This window comes from Mytilus trossulus, chromosome 5 (assembly GCF_036588685.1).
Source record: "Mytilus trossulus isolate FHL-02 chromosome 5, PNRI_Mtr1.1.1.hap1, whole genome shotgun sequence".
NCBI classification, from domain to species: Eukaryota; Metazoa; Mollusca; class Bivalvia; order Mytilida; family Mytilidae; genus Mytilus; species Mytilus trossulus.
The window spans coordinates 52,334,528-52,349,051 of NC_086377.1; the positions used below are offsets into that span (position 1 = coordinate 52,334,528).

Genomic DNA, 14,524 nt, shown 5'->3' on the forward strand with positions numbered 1-14,524 from the left:
AGAGTTCATATTACCATTTATCATAGCTAAAGTACCAACTCCATAATATGTTATACATCCCCAGACCATAATTTAAAGATTGGTGGACGGTCGCTGTGCAACATATCCCAGACATTCAGGTCTCCACATTTCATTTGACTTCCTCCAAACTTTAAGTGTTCCGTCAGGTTTGATCACCATCATCATCTCATTTGTAAATATAACTTTTTTCCACTGATTGTTCACAGTCCAATGAAGTTTACTCCTGCAATAAACCACTCTTTTCTTTTGATTCACAACCCTGATGCCAATTTTCTTCCGAACAGATCGTCTGGTGTACCCTAGTTCATGGAATTTTCGTTTAACAGTTCGTCTGGACACTTTAGCAGGTGTGCGAGTGTTGAATTTCTTGGTGATATCCTTGAGGGTTGAACGGCGAGACGTTTTCACAATCCGTGACAGAGTGTTTTCTGCCCGTTTGGTGACAGTTTTTCTCCTTCCGCTTCGAGGAACATTTTCGGTATTACCACGCACCCGCCAACGCTTCAAAAGCCTGGAAATTGTGGATTTAGCTATTCTTAAGCTTTTCGCAACACTGCTTGCTCGATGACCACTTTCAATTAAACTTACGATAGCCTTTTTGATGTCGTCTGATAATTCTTTCCGGTGCTTCGCCATTTTTGTTGCCATGGCTAAACTTCGCTACGATTCCGGTTTAAAAGTCCGTATTTTAAAAGTTTAGTTCGAGTAATTCCCCTTTGAACACATGTTATTGATTTTACGTTACACAACATCGATAATGACGTTCTAAAAAGTCGGACAACGAAAATCATCACCAATCGCCATTAAAAAAGTTGACCCATTTATTGCACTATGCTGTATTATGTCTACTGTTTTCCTTGAAATGTTTACTATTTACGGGGTCATATCAGTTGCATATATGTGACCCGCCATGACATTTGCAGGCTTATGGAGGTAGACCGACATTGTTAGAAAAATTATAAACATGATAAATATCGAGATTCAATGAAATACGTATTGTGAAGAAGAGATAAACACTTTCCTTGGCTTCTTTTTTGCGGACGCCGAACTATACATCATATATAAGTTTTGAAGAAGTTTTAGTTTATCGTTTGAAGTGAAAAATATTTGGATCTACATTTTAAATTGATACAAAAAAAAATAATTTCTGCTCTATAGATTTCCTTTCATAAATGAAGTCTCAAATATATCCATAATAAATTAACCGTATCTAATGCATATAAGAGAACACCTACTTATAAACGGTTACGCGTCGCATACCATGTAAAGAGGCATGCATTATAAACCTAAATTAAAAAAAGGAATTCTTAAAGCTTACTTTGACAAATTTTAAACTAACTTCATTTCAACAAGTTTAAATTACATGTTACAAAATAGAGCTACAAACAGAATAAAAATGCTCTGCTCGAAAGATTTTCTTTCATAAATGAAGTCTGAAATATATCCATAATAAATTCACCGTATCAAATGCATAAATGAGAACACCTACTTATAAACTGTTACGCGTCGCATACTATGTTAAGAGACATGCATAATAAATCTAAATTAAAAAAAGGAATTCTTAAAGCTTACTTTGACAAGTTTTAAACTAAGTTCATTTCAACAAGTTTAAATTACATGTTCTAAAATAGAGATAAGAATTGTTTGTATTGTAGTAAATTCAAGTCTTTGAATTTTTTTTCAAATACGCTATTGAACATCACTAAGAGCCAATAAATACAATAAATTTGTGTTTTATAAATTAGTGCCTTCAATAAATAAAAGTCGTCATATAACAGTCTTATTTTCACACCGGTATTCGAAATTACTCGTTGCTTTTACAACAAATATGTCATAATAATGTGACTAGATCTTCTAGATAAATATTCAAAAAGCAAACTTTAGACAGTGTACCCTCCTAAGCCTTGACGTGGCTAGTCACTTATAGTTAACGGCGTTTTTCTCACAATGACTTTCTACCTCCATAAGCCTTGATATGTCGTGGCTGGTCACATATATTGAAATAAGTAAAACATGTGGAGAAAATTATTGTTGAAAGTGAAAGTAGTGTTTTGGCCAAAATGAAAATAAGGTAGAAATTAGCCTTAGTAATTTATAAAAGATTCAAATCCAACCATTGACATGCTAATCGTGCTCTCAAAAGAAAAAAGCACTGATGTTTTATCCTAGAAGCATATTCTATAAGAATAATAATGGTCTATAAGAATAATAATGGTCTATAAGAAGTTACATTTACTTCATGTTTGAAGCGGTGCAATTTTTAAATTTAATTTGACTTTTACCAAAAAATGCATTGTAACATCGGGTAGAATAATTTTGGTCTGTGGCCAGAAATGCGAAAAATGGAATTTAACAGAAAGGAAACAAAAAACAGACTTTGGAAAAAAGGGAGAGGGCTTTTGGTACCTTTTCTGAAGTTCTCCAGACATAAATCTTTTACAAAAAATACTACAACAGTTTACAATTGTAAATGCCCGCTATTTCGCGGGTGTGTTCTAGTAAATATAAAAACAGAAATCTGATAAAAAAAATGTTTAAGAAACATTATAAAATCTGAGACAATGACAGAGAAAAAAAAACCATTAATGCAAATAAATGTGAATAATTGCAAAAAAAAACAAACAGCAAAAAGTTACTAAAATTTGTTGGTGTGAGCCAGGGTTGCATGTTGAAGACCGTACGTTGACCTATAATTGTTAACTTTTTATACATTGTGACTTGGAATGGGAGTTGTCTTTGGTAACTCGTACCAGATCTTCTTTTATTTAAACTTTTCTTTTAATGAAAAATAAAAACATAATCTTTAAGATCTGGACGATTTTTAAATTATTTGTGTATAAAGTTAAAATTCAGAACCCAATTTTGATTTAAGTCAATGATAATATCAGACGTCTAACTTCAGTTTAAATATAATTTACATGGACTGTCAGTTTTCTATTGATCAATCTCAGGTATTATGTTAAAATATTGAATTAAAATACACTAGTTATTAAAATATGTCGCAATGTATTACGATAATTAGTAATGGGTTTGTCCATATAGTTTTAAGTGTACATGTGGAAGCTGTTGTGTAAAAATAGGAATAATATCAAATTAAACTATAAAAACATATGTGATTTAATTGCACAATGGACGCTTAGTACTTTCCAGCCTATTACTTATAATGGACAACATAAAGCATATATTTCTAAATTTTTGTTTTATGTATCTGGATAAGAATTTCAGGTAAGCATAACTGGTTGAATACACATTGACATCCTACCTAATTTCAATTTTTAAGGTAAAATGTAACCACAAACAAAAGACAATAACAGGATTTTACTTAACATTTGACCATAATCTTGACAAATTGATTTGTTTGTAAAGGTCATTTTAGCGGGATGATTGTTAGCGGATTTATTATTCATTTTAATCGGTAAGTATGCAAATACATTTTCAGGTTTTACCAGTTCTCCCATATTCCTATTCAAAATCCCCATGTCCCAAACCCCAAAATGATTTACTCCTTATTTAACAAAATGTTAAAATTTATTGATAGCGTGTTGCTTATGTATAACGTCCAGTGACAAATATTTCATGAATTTTTAGCAATACATCGAGTCAAAAAGATACCGATAATAATAAAATAAGACATGAAGATGTGGTATTAAGTGCCAGTCTTTGTAAGAATCAGGCAATTTAGGTAAAAATTAAAACATGATTAGAAAAACCCACTGAGCTAATCATGCTAATTAGTTCTAACCATCATACTGAGTTAGAAAGTATTAGTCTTTTGTTTGTGTGTGTCTGGTAATGTCAAATAACTTGGTTAGAAAATTGGTTAAAATGATAGCAAATTACAAAGTTATCTCCCCCTTTTCGTTAATTTCTAGTGCATTTCAACCAAATTGTATCTTCAATTACCAGAACAGAAAATGGAAATGAATGTTATTTTTGTGCATAACTACATATTATGAACTGAAATCAATGTCAAACTGGGTGGGTTTTTTTTGTCATGTTTTCACCACTGCCTGATTCTTAGACAGACTGGCACTTAATGGCAATGAGACAACTATCCTTTGAAGATTAAATTAAGCGGACATAAGAAATTAAGGGTAACCGTGTACGGCCTTCCATAATGAAAAAAACCTCTATACCGTATAAGTGGGCTATTAAAGTCCCCGACATATAAATGTAAATCAAATAGAATCGAAAAAAACCAACGGTCTTATACTAAATTTCCAAATATTAAATATAAGTCAACACACATGAAAACAACGATCACCACTGAACTACAGGTACTTGCCTTGGGACAGGAATCTTAAGTATATGGCAGGCTCAATCATGTTTGTGATCGCTCAACTATCCCCTTAACTAGGACAGTGGTGTAACAGTTAGTACAACGTAAGAACAAATTGTAAAGCTAATTTGCAATATTGACTATACAGTCAGGATTCTACTTCGTCAAAACTATATCCCCATTACGCCAGTTCATTTTCACAATCGTAGAATAGGAAGCCATTGTAGGGATGACGCGCTGTCAATTTTGGTCTTGGAAACCGATAAATTTATCCACATAGCACCATTACGATCCTTATATGTCAGTTGTATTTTAAAAGTCAAATGTATCTACTAGCTGATGAGCATCAGTTAATGATCTTGTCTGCATTGGTTCAACTTAAAACTATTGTCTAATCGGTTGTCTGGTGGAATTTTCGAAAATTCTAAAACATATAAAAAATTCTAATTAAATATTTTGTGGAAGGGCAGACTAAAAATGTTCAGTGGTTGAGGATTATAAACCCCAGTTATCACACACACAATTTTTTTTTTCGAAGATATGCATTTTCATCATCCAACTTAAAAGACTATCGTCAAGTACTTTTTGTTAAAAAAAAATAGCTATTCGAACACACCTACTCTGTTTTTGTGATTCATTAGATAGGTACTTCACTTGACCCATATATTTCATCTTTTCGTACTGTGATTTTATTATGTTATATATACAAATGATAGAATCTGAAGCGAGATGATACAGTCCTTGGATGGTGTAAACTTCCTACTAACACAATACACTATTACACCATACACATTGTACAATTACACCATACACGTTACACCTTTGCACCATACACCTTACACTTTACACCATACACCATTCCCATTCTATCTACACGATCCGAAATTACCCATAATGCAATTGAATATCAAATATTAAGATCATTATTATTGTTTATGTTTACAATACGAAAAAATAAAATAAAAATGAAATGTCGTAGACCATCATTCACACCATTCCCGATCTCACGTTACACAATCACACCATTCCTCAAACACCATTACACCATAGCACCATACACCATTGCACCATATGTCATACACCATTACACCATTGCACCATATGCCATACACCATTACACCATACACGTTTTTTGGGGAAGTGTACACCATCCAAGGGCTGTATACCAAATATTCTTTCTTTGTACGTTTTAAAGACAAATTATACACCTCAAACACGCCCTAACATAAAAAGGTGCACTCGATTTTCTCTTTTCGATACAATTGTTACCCAATTTTTGGATTTTGTTCTTGAGACACATAATGGAAGGGCAGACACGAAAATTACTGAACTAATAGATTGATATGTTCGCCGTCCGTGTTAATTTTTTTTTAAATCGGAGGTTATGCATTTTCTTCATCCAACTTGAGAGATACCCATGTCGTCGACTTGATATCTAATTGTTCTGCATTGATATGAAATAGATAAATTGTAAAACTTATGCAAATGGTGTTTTTAAAATAAAACACTTCGTAATAGAGAAAAAGAAATTACCGTTTATTTTGTTTCTACTAACTTTTAAAAAATTAGTTACTATAGTAAACATTACAGTAAGCATTTATCGTCTTCTCTAACAAAGAGCTTCGATTCTTTTGATCTATTTCAACTTGGTTTCCGCCTGTATATAGATACGAGACACACCAAAAAAAAAACGACTGACATTAAAACAATAGACACAAAGCACCGAAATAAGAGTATTTGCATTTACTGAAAATTTGTTCAAAGTCAATTGCAACTATTACACAAATACATCACAAACTACAGTACTACTCAGTACAAACTCAACGGATTTGGTTATTAACAGTTTACTTGTATATTGTTGTGTGAAAATAGGAAGATATTGGAACATAGCAGTTTTGCTCTGTTAAGTGGATATTACATTACGTTCGTCCAACTCGTGATGGCGCCTGACTAATTCACCATTTGAAACTATTGGTTAATTGGCGTTCTTGTTAACAGTAACTCAAGAAGTTCATCATCGGAAATACAAGCTCTGGAAAGCTTCTCCAAGATAAAACAGAAATCCAATAACAAATTGTTAAATCGCAGCTCACCAGCAGTCAGCATTATGTTGTTATCGTAATTATTATGCAAACAAACAACTATGTCAATAAAGAAAACAAATGGTTTATATAAATACTCTTTTGAAATCAAAAAGGCAAATACGAAAAACAGGATTATTAAAAATGAATTAAGCACTAATTTCGTCTGTAAAATAAGGAAACAATGATAATTTAATGCGTCCGAAACACTTTTTGGGATATACCTTCATCGGGAACGCTCTCGGCCGAATATCTGTTCTGGTCATATTGCTCTCCAACTTTCATTATGTATAAGAACCGAAACAGTTGTAGAGCAATATAACAAACACTACAAAAAAATCTAAAATCGAGACTCGCCTAAAGGACATAACCAAACAATGATTTTAATTGTAGGAAAAAGTATATAATTTCCTCCAAAATTAATCATTAGAAAATAAGCATAGGATTAATGGAAACACAACAATAAATGCAGTTTGCAGGCTCATGTTGGGAATATGTTTCATTAATTAATAAACCTTGTTAATGTAGAATTCTTATCCTTAGCATGTTTCGATACTATTTTCTTTTTAAATAATTGTTTACCTCTAGTTTTTTTTTTACTTTTTAGTTTGAACATGGTTTTAATTTTATTGATCAACATTCGCATACTTTGATATTGGAGAAAAAATGAGGACTGGAATAAGATCAGTTAATTACTAAGTTAATAAAAATGCAAATGAAGGTTTTGAAAGCAGCGATTATCGCAGCTGGAATAATAATCATTATTTCCTTTTTGATGAATACATTATTCAGAAACAACTATTATTCCAATGGAAAAGATGCGTTTCATAAGGTCACTATGACAACCGTTGGATTATTGAAACCAAACTCTTTTGAATCATGGCTTTCGTTATGGGGACCACACATGTTAATCTTGTCTAATCGACAAAAGGCAAAGGGAACAAAAATTGAAGGACACATTTGGAGTCACAGAAAAAGTAACTTTTTACGTAAATCACAACTTCTTGCTTATTATAGACATATCATGAAATATAGACACACAATCAGGAGAATTTGTGAAATAGGATTTAATGGTGGCCATTCAGCTCTCATGTGGGCTATTCTTTTTAAAGGAAATATTGATATAGTGGTATTTGATACGTGCATTGATAAACGATGCGATATCGGGGAAGAATTAATTCGTGAAATGTTTCCAAAAATCAGGCTCAAAGTTGTACGAGGAGATTCAACAAAAACAGTTCCTATATATCGTCATAATAATCCTAATGTAAAATGTGATTTTATATCAATTGATGGCGGACATCTTGGCGAAGTACCGAAGACCGATTTGCTAAATATGCAGTATCTAGCGACAGACAACAACATAATTGTAATGGATGATGTCAACATAAAGTCGAATGCAACCTTCGAAAAAACAGTTGGAAAAGCCTGGAAATATGCAATTACAAACAAACTCGTTAAACAAATTGGAGAATGCAATCCCTGCACAACAGATTTTACGACAACTTGTCAATTTTGTTTCGGGAAGTATTTAAATAATATGATTTAACTAGATGAAGAGTTTTTGATCAATTCTTAAACCTTTAAAGATGATGTCTCCAATATTTTGACATTTGTGATCTCAATTTGCATTCAGATGCCCATTAATTTCATTGATTGTTTTCATTTTTGTTGCTATCAGTATACTTATAGTGAGAACGAGCTTTAACATTAAAATTTGTCTCGCACATAAAAATAGGCATGGTGGTTATCCTAGACAAAGTATTAAAAAAACTCAAATGACTTTAAAACTACATTAATTTTCGCACAATTACCAGGATTACAACAATTACATCATGTTGATACATATTTTTTTCTGATTTCAGTTTTTAATATCATGTCAAGAGGACAATACACATTTGTAACTTTGTAAAGATCACTTAAAATTTTCTTTTCCCATGGCAGTTTATAATCTTCCAGGCAAATCTGGTGTGGGTTAATCTGTTTAATATTTATATATTATTGTAATTCCTGATTTCAACCTATCCAATATTACCACCCTGATAATCACTTATTCTTATTTGTATGGTTATGAATTCTGGTTCAGTAAATATATTTTATATTTATTATTATTTTTTGTGATACAACTCTTTAAAATAAATTCTTGGACAGACCAAATTATAACTTAGTAACATTTGTGTGCTTGTTAAACACAACTATTCTACATTTCAAGAACCCCGCCTATGTTAACTTAACGGTGATGCTTATAGAAACATTTCATCGGTTTGTTATTTCATCAATATATTTAGATAAAAATCTTTCTTAAAACTTAACAACACAAATATATGATTCTCACATTTCTTTTTAAGTTTATATAAATACTAATTACCAAACATGTCTGTATATTCAATAAACATATTCATATTATCACTATTTCTTATCATTAACACCACTAAAGTACATGCAATTGAAGTTTAATTCAAAATTAATTTAGCATTACATGCTTTTTTTCATTGTAAATAATTAAAGTTAAAAAAAAAATTACATTGGAAAATGTTGTGTACAAATATTAACCGACAATACTTTAGTATATTTTGCACATAAAAAGATGAAAATTGTATCATTCTTTATATGTTATTAATGAGATGTGGTATGCGTGTCAATGAGACAAGCTGTATATCCAAGACAGCATGTAGTTGAATTATAGGTAACATTACAACTTCCTCAAGAAGGAGTCTTGGTGCACACCGAACAGCAAGTTACTGAGGGCCTCAAAATGACCAGTATGTTTTCTATGATCAATATATTCAAAATGATCTTTTCTATAATTTGAAAATATATTTTTTTTTTACCTAAATCTAGATTTGCATACATCAAAGGTATGTTGCAATATAGTGCGTGTCTCTGCGTGGGCCTTGTTGTGTTTCTCCACAGCCAGTGTGTCTGAATTTAATTTTAGATTAAGAAAAAGTTGACAAATTGACAGTAAAATGTGGAAAAACTATCTATAAAGGTAACATCCCAATGAATATCCAAAAAGAACATAAATTGACTGAAATAATTGACATTTATAAATAAAGCTGTGGTCGGTTAAAATGTACTTGTAATACAATTGTCAATACACATACGAAAATTGTCTTGATCAAATGTCCGATTTAAGGTGAGATCAAATAGAGTTATCTTAAAAATTACATATTTACAGTAAAATGTGGAAAACTTAATAATACACCGATAGCAGGTTAAGAGAACATTTGATACAAATATTGAAATAATTTGGTCCATTTAACGTTTCATCTACTACAATAAATCAAAAAGTGGCTATTTAATTTTAATTTTAATTATAATACAATTGTCAATACATATTAAAAAATGATCTTGATCAAATGACCGATTTACGATAACATCATATCGTTTATCAAAAAAATTGTCAAATTGACAGTAAAATGTGAAAAAATATCTATAAAGGTAACATCCCAATGAATATCCAAAAAGAAGTAAAATTGACTGAAAGAATTGAAATTTTTAAATAAAGCTGTGTTTGGTTCAAGTGTACTTGTAATACAATTGTGAGAACATACAAGAAAATTATATTGATCAAATGACCGTTTTAAGGTAACATCATATTGTTTATCAAAAAAGTTGTCAAATTGACAGTAAAATGTGGAAAAACTATCTGTAAAGGTCACATCCCAAGGAATATCCAAAAAGAAGTAAAATTGACTGAAAGAATTGCAATTTTTAGATAAAGCTGTGGTTGGTTCAAGTGTACTTGTAATACAATTGTCAATACACATACGAAAAATGTCTTGATCAAATGGCCTATTTAAGGTAACACTAAATACAGTTATCCCAAAAAATGACCTATTTACAGTCAAATGTGGAAAAATTAACAATACACGGATGGGAGGTCAGTGCACATTTAATACAAATATTTAAAACATTTGGTCGATTTAAGGTTTTATCTAACACATTCAATCAAAACGTGGCTAAATTAACTGATTTTTTTTTTTTTTTTATAAAACCTGTAGTTAGTTCAATTTTAATTATAATACAATTGTCAATACATATTAAAAAATGATCTTGATCAAATGACCGATTTACGGTAACATCATATCGTTTATCAAAAAAGTTGTCAAATTGACAGTAAAATGTGGAAAAACTATCTGTAAAGGTCACATCCCAAGGAATATCCAAAAAGAAGTAAAATTGACTGAAAGAATTGCAATTTTTAGATAAAGCTATGGTTGGTTCAAGTGTACTTGTAATACAATTGTCAATACACATAAGAAAAATGCCTTGATCAAATGGCTGATTTAAGGTAACATCAAATACAGTTATCCAAAAAAATGACATATTTACAGTCAAATGTGGACAAATTAACAATACACGGATGGGAGGTCAGTGCACATTTCATACAAATATTTAAAACATTTGATCCATTTAAGGTTTTATCTAACACAATCAATCAAAAAGTGGCTAAATTAACTGAAAAATGTATATATTTTTTTTATTAAACCTGTAGTTGTTTCAATTTTACTTCTTATACAATTGTCAATACATATTAAAAAATGATCTTGATCAAATGACCGATTTAAGGTTTAAGGTAACAGCATATCGTTTATCAAAAAAGTCCAATTAACAATAAAATGTTGAAAATTATCAATATAGGTGTTGTACCGACTTTCTGTGCTGTGTCTGATGACTTTTAGCACCTGGTGTAAAACAAGAGAAAGTTCTAGTAAATATAGATGTTTATTTCTTGAAATCAGTAATCAAAAGTGCTACAGATTTTACACAATAAAATAGCAAGTCTCACTTGATAATAAATTTAGAATTTCATAAATGAACTAAATTAAGGGACACAACTCTATGCAAATTTTAACTAATTAAATAAAACTTGCCCAAATTATATTTTATCAAGTGAAACCACTTTACAAAACTTAACGCACAGGTTAATGCATAATACAATATGTTAAATAAACCGAATCATTTCAACTAAAAAGAATACTTAATTTAAAATGTTTTGTATAATAACTTGTTGCTATGGAAATAATAAACCTTTAAAATTAATAAAATCTTTGCCAAACTATTTCTATATTTAATCGCATAAAATCTAATACCAAATACAATTTATTTCTGAATAAATTGGTATGTAAAATAACTTTGTATAATTCCTAAACAATATGAACTGTTTTTGCAAAATATTAAAATAACAATATACCAATGTTGCTTAGCAACAAACATGTACTTCGGTCACGAGTTCCGTGTATGTGTGTAATACAATAAAATTAACTAAATTCAATTTTAAATATAAGTTCTAAAGTCAATTCAAAATGTTCAAACAATTTTGTAAACAAACTTAAATCTTGACAAGTGTCGCTTTGTAAAACCTAAGTAATGAACTAAATATGCAATCTATATACAAAATATAACAAGATGCTCCGCAGGGCGTTGCTTTATACGAACGCAGAGGTTGAACCCTGAACGGTTGGGGCAAGTATGGACACAACATTCAAGCTGGATTCAGCTCTAAATTTGGATTGTGATTAAATAGTTGACACAGCATAGGTTTCTGACAACGAATGAATGTGTTCTAATGAACTTCAATTTTTTGTTTTCTCATAGAGAAATTCACTATGCTGTTGAATATTAATCCTCTCAAAAAAATGTTTGAAGAAATTTTCTTTTTATTTATGAAATTTCAAATGAGAAAAATTGAACCCAATTTTTTAATTACATCCCCCTTTCCCTTATTCCAAAACTAATCTCAATTAAAATATTCTAATGGAGTTTGCAACAATAACTACTCATTTAAATACATCATAAAATATTAAGATGTAAAAAAACTGCTTGTTATCACTGAATGGTAAAGATTATTTAAATTTATCAGTTGGTAGTAAAAAGTAAATATACATTGTATATTGTACATAACAAAGATTTAAGTTGATTCTGGACAAAGAAAGATAACTCCAATTAAAAAAAATTCTTGCTATTGCACAATAATGTGCAATAAGATATTTCTTGCTTACTATTCCGGACAAAGAAAGATAACTCTAATTAATTTTTTTTTGCTATTTCACAATATTGTGAAATTAGATATTTCTTGCCATTGCACAATACTGTGCTATTGAAAAGACTTGCTATTGCACAATACTTAATATAATAATTTTAGATCCTGATTTGGACCAACTTGAAAACTGGGCCCATAATCAAAAATCTAAGTACATGTTTAGATTCAGCATATCAAAGAGGCCCAAGAATTTAATTTTTGTTAAAATCAAACTTAGTTTAATTTTGGACCCTTTGGACCTTAATGTAGGCCAATTTGAAAACGGGACCAAAAATGAAGAATCTACATACACAGTTAGATTTGGCATATCAAAGAACCCCATTTATTCAATTTTTGATGAAATCAAATAAAGTTTAATTTTGGACCCAGATTTGGACCAACTTGAAAACTGGGCCAATAATCAAGAATCTAAGTACATTTTTAGATTCAACATATCAAAGAACCCAACCGATTCATTTTTTGTCAAAATCAAACTAAGTTTAATTTTGGACCCTTTAGACCTTAATGTAGACCAATTTGAAAACATGATCAAAAGTTAAGAATCTACATACACAGTTAGATTCGGCATATCAAAGAACCCCAATTATTCAATTTTGATGAAATCAAACAAAGTTTAATTTTGGACCCTTTGGGCCCCTTTTTCCTAAACTGTTGGGACCAAAACTCCCAAAATCAATACCAACCTTACTTTTATGGTCATAAACCTTGTGTTTAAATTTCATAGATTTCTATTTACTTATACTAACGTTATGGTGCGAAAACCAAGAAAAATGCTTATTTGGGTCCCTTTTTGGCCCCTAAACTCCCAAAATCAATACCAATCTTCCTTTTGTGGTCATGAACATTGTGTTTAAATTTCATTGATTTCTATTTACTTAAACTAAAGTTATAGTGCGAAAACCAAGAAAATGCTTATTTGGGCCCTTTTTTGGCCCCTTATTCCTTAACTGTTAAAACCAAAACCCCCAAAATCAATACCAACCTTCCTTTTATAATCATAAACCTTGTGTTAAAATTTCATAGATTTCTATTCACTTTTACTAAAGTTGGAGTGCGAAAACTAAAAGTATTCGGACGCCGCCGCCGACGACGACGCCAACGTGATAGCAATATACGACGAAATTTTTTTTTAAATTTGCGGTCGTATAAAAACTGCAAAATTTCCTTAAAATAACCAATTCAGGGGCAGCAACCTAACAACGTGTTGTCCAATTCATCTGAAAATTTCAGGGCAGATAGATCTTGACCTGATCAACAATTTTACCCCCATGTTAGATTTGCTCTAAATGTTTTGGTTTCAAAGATATAAGCCAAAATATACATTTTACCCCTGTGTTCTATTTTTAGCCGTGGTGGCCATCTTGGTTAGATGGCCAGGTCACCGGACACATTTTTTAAACTAGATACCCCAAGGATGATTGTGGCCAAGTTTGGTTAATTTTGGCCCAGTAGTTTCAGAGGAGAAGATTTTTGTGAAAGTTTACGGACGACGGACGCCAAGTGACGAGAAAAGCTCACTTGACCTTTCAGGTCAGGTGAGCTAAAAAATTAATACATTTATATTCACCGTTTACGTGACATGAAACCAAACAGGAAACCAATCTTTAGTTTCTTTGTTTTGCACAATATAATTCAAAAGGCATAAATAAACACCATTACTAGTGTTACTTGCTTCATGTTAATATTTAAAATCTATTTTCAATGTTATATTAAATTTTTTTTTAAACCGGACAGGAAACCATAAGAAACCGAAAGCATTTTTTTAGTTTTATTTTATTGCAAAATCTGCTTAAAATAATCTGAACAGTATACTTTTTCTTAAAATCCATCTTAAATGTAACAGTATTATAAAACTCCTAAATATGTGCTTGTTTTGAAATCAATTAGTACAATTTATTCAGAATTTTCCATATTTTCTTCATTGATGTAGGGTACCATATTCGTTGTATCTTGATGTTTAAGCCAAAAAAATGTATTTATATTTGGTTTTGATATTCCAGTTATATACAATTTATTCCAAATCATTGGCAATGTAACATTATTTAAATCCAGTAAAGACATATTTTTTTTATGAATAAAGCACCATAAATCCAA

General features: G+C 30.7%; 1 long non-coding RNA gene across 1 annotated transcript; it reads left to right on the forward strand.

Annotated features, from left to right (window-relative positions):
* Positions 1-3,066: 3,066 nt before the first annotated feature.
* On the forward strand, positions 3,067-8,790 carry LOC134718908 (uncharacterized). Its single transcript, XR_010107470.1, has 2 exons — positions 3,067-3,246; positions 6,989-8,790. It is a non-coding gene; the product is annotated as an uncharacterized LOC134718908 (long non-coding RNA).
* The last annotated feature ends 5,734 nt before the right edge of the window (positions 8,791-14,524 follow it).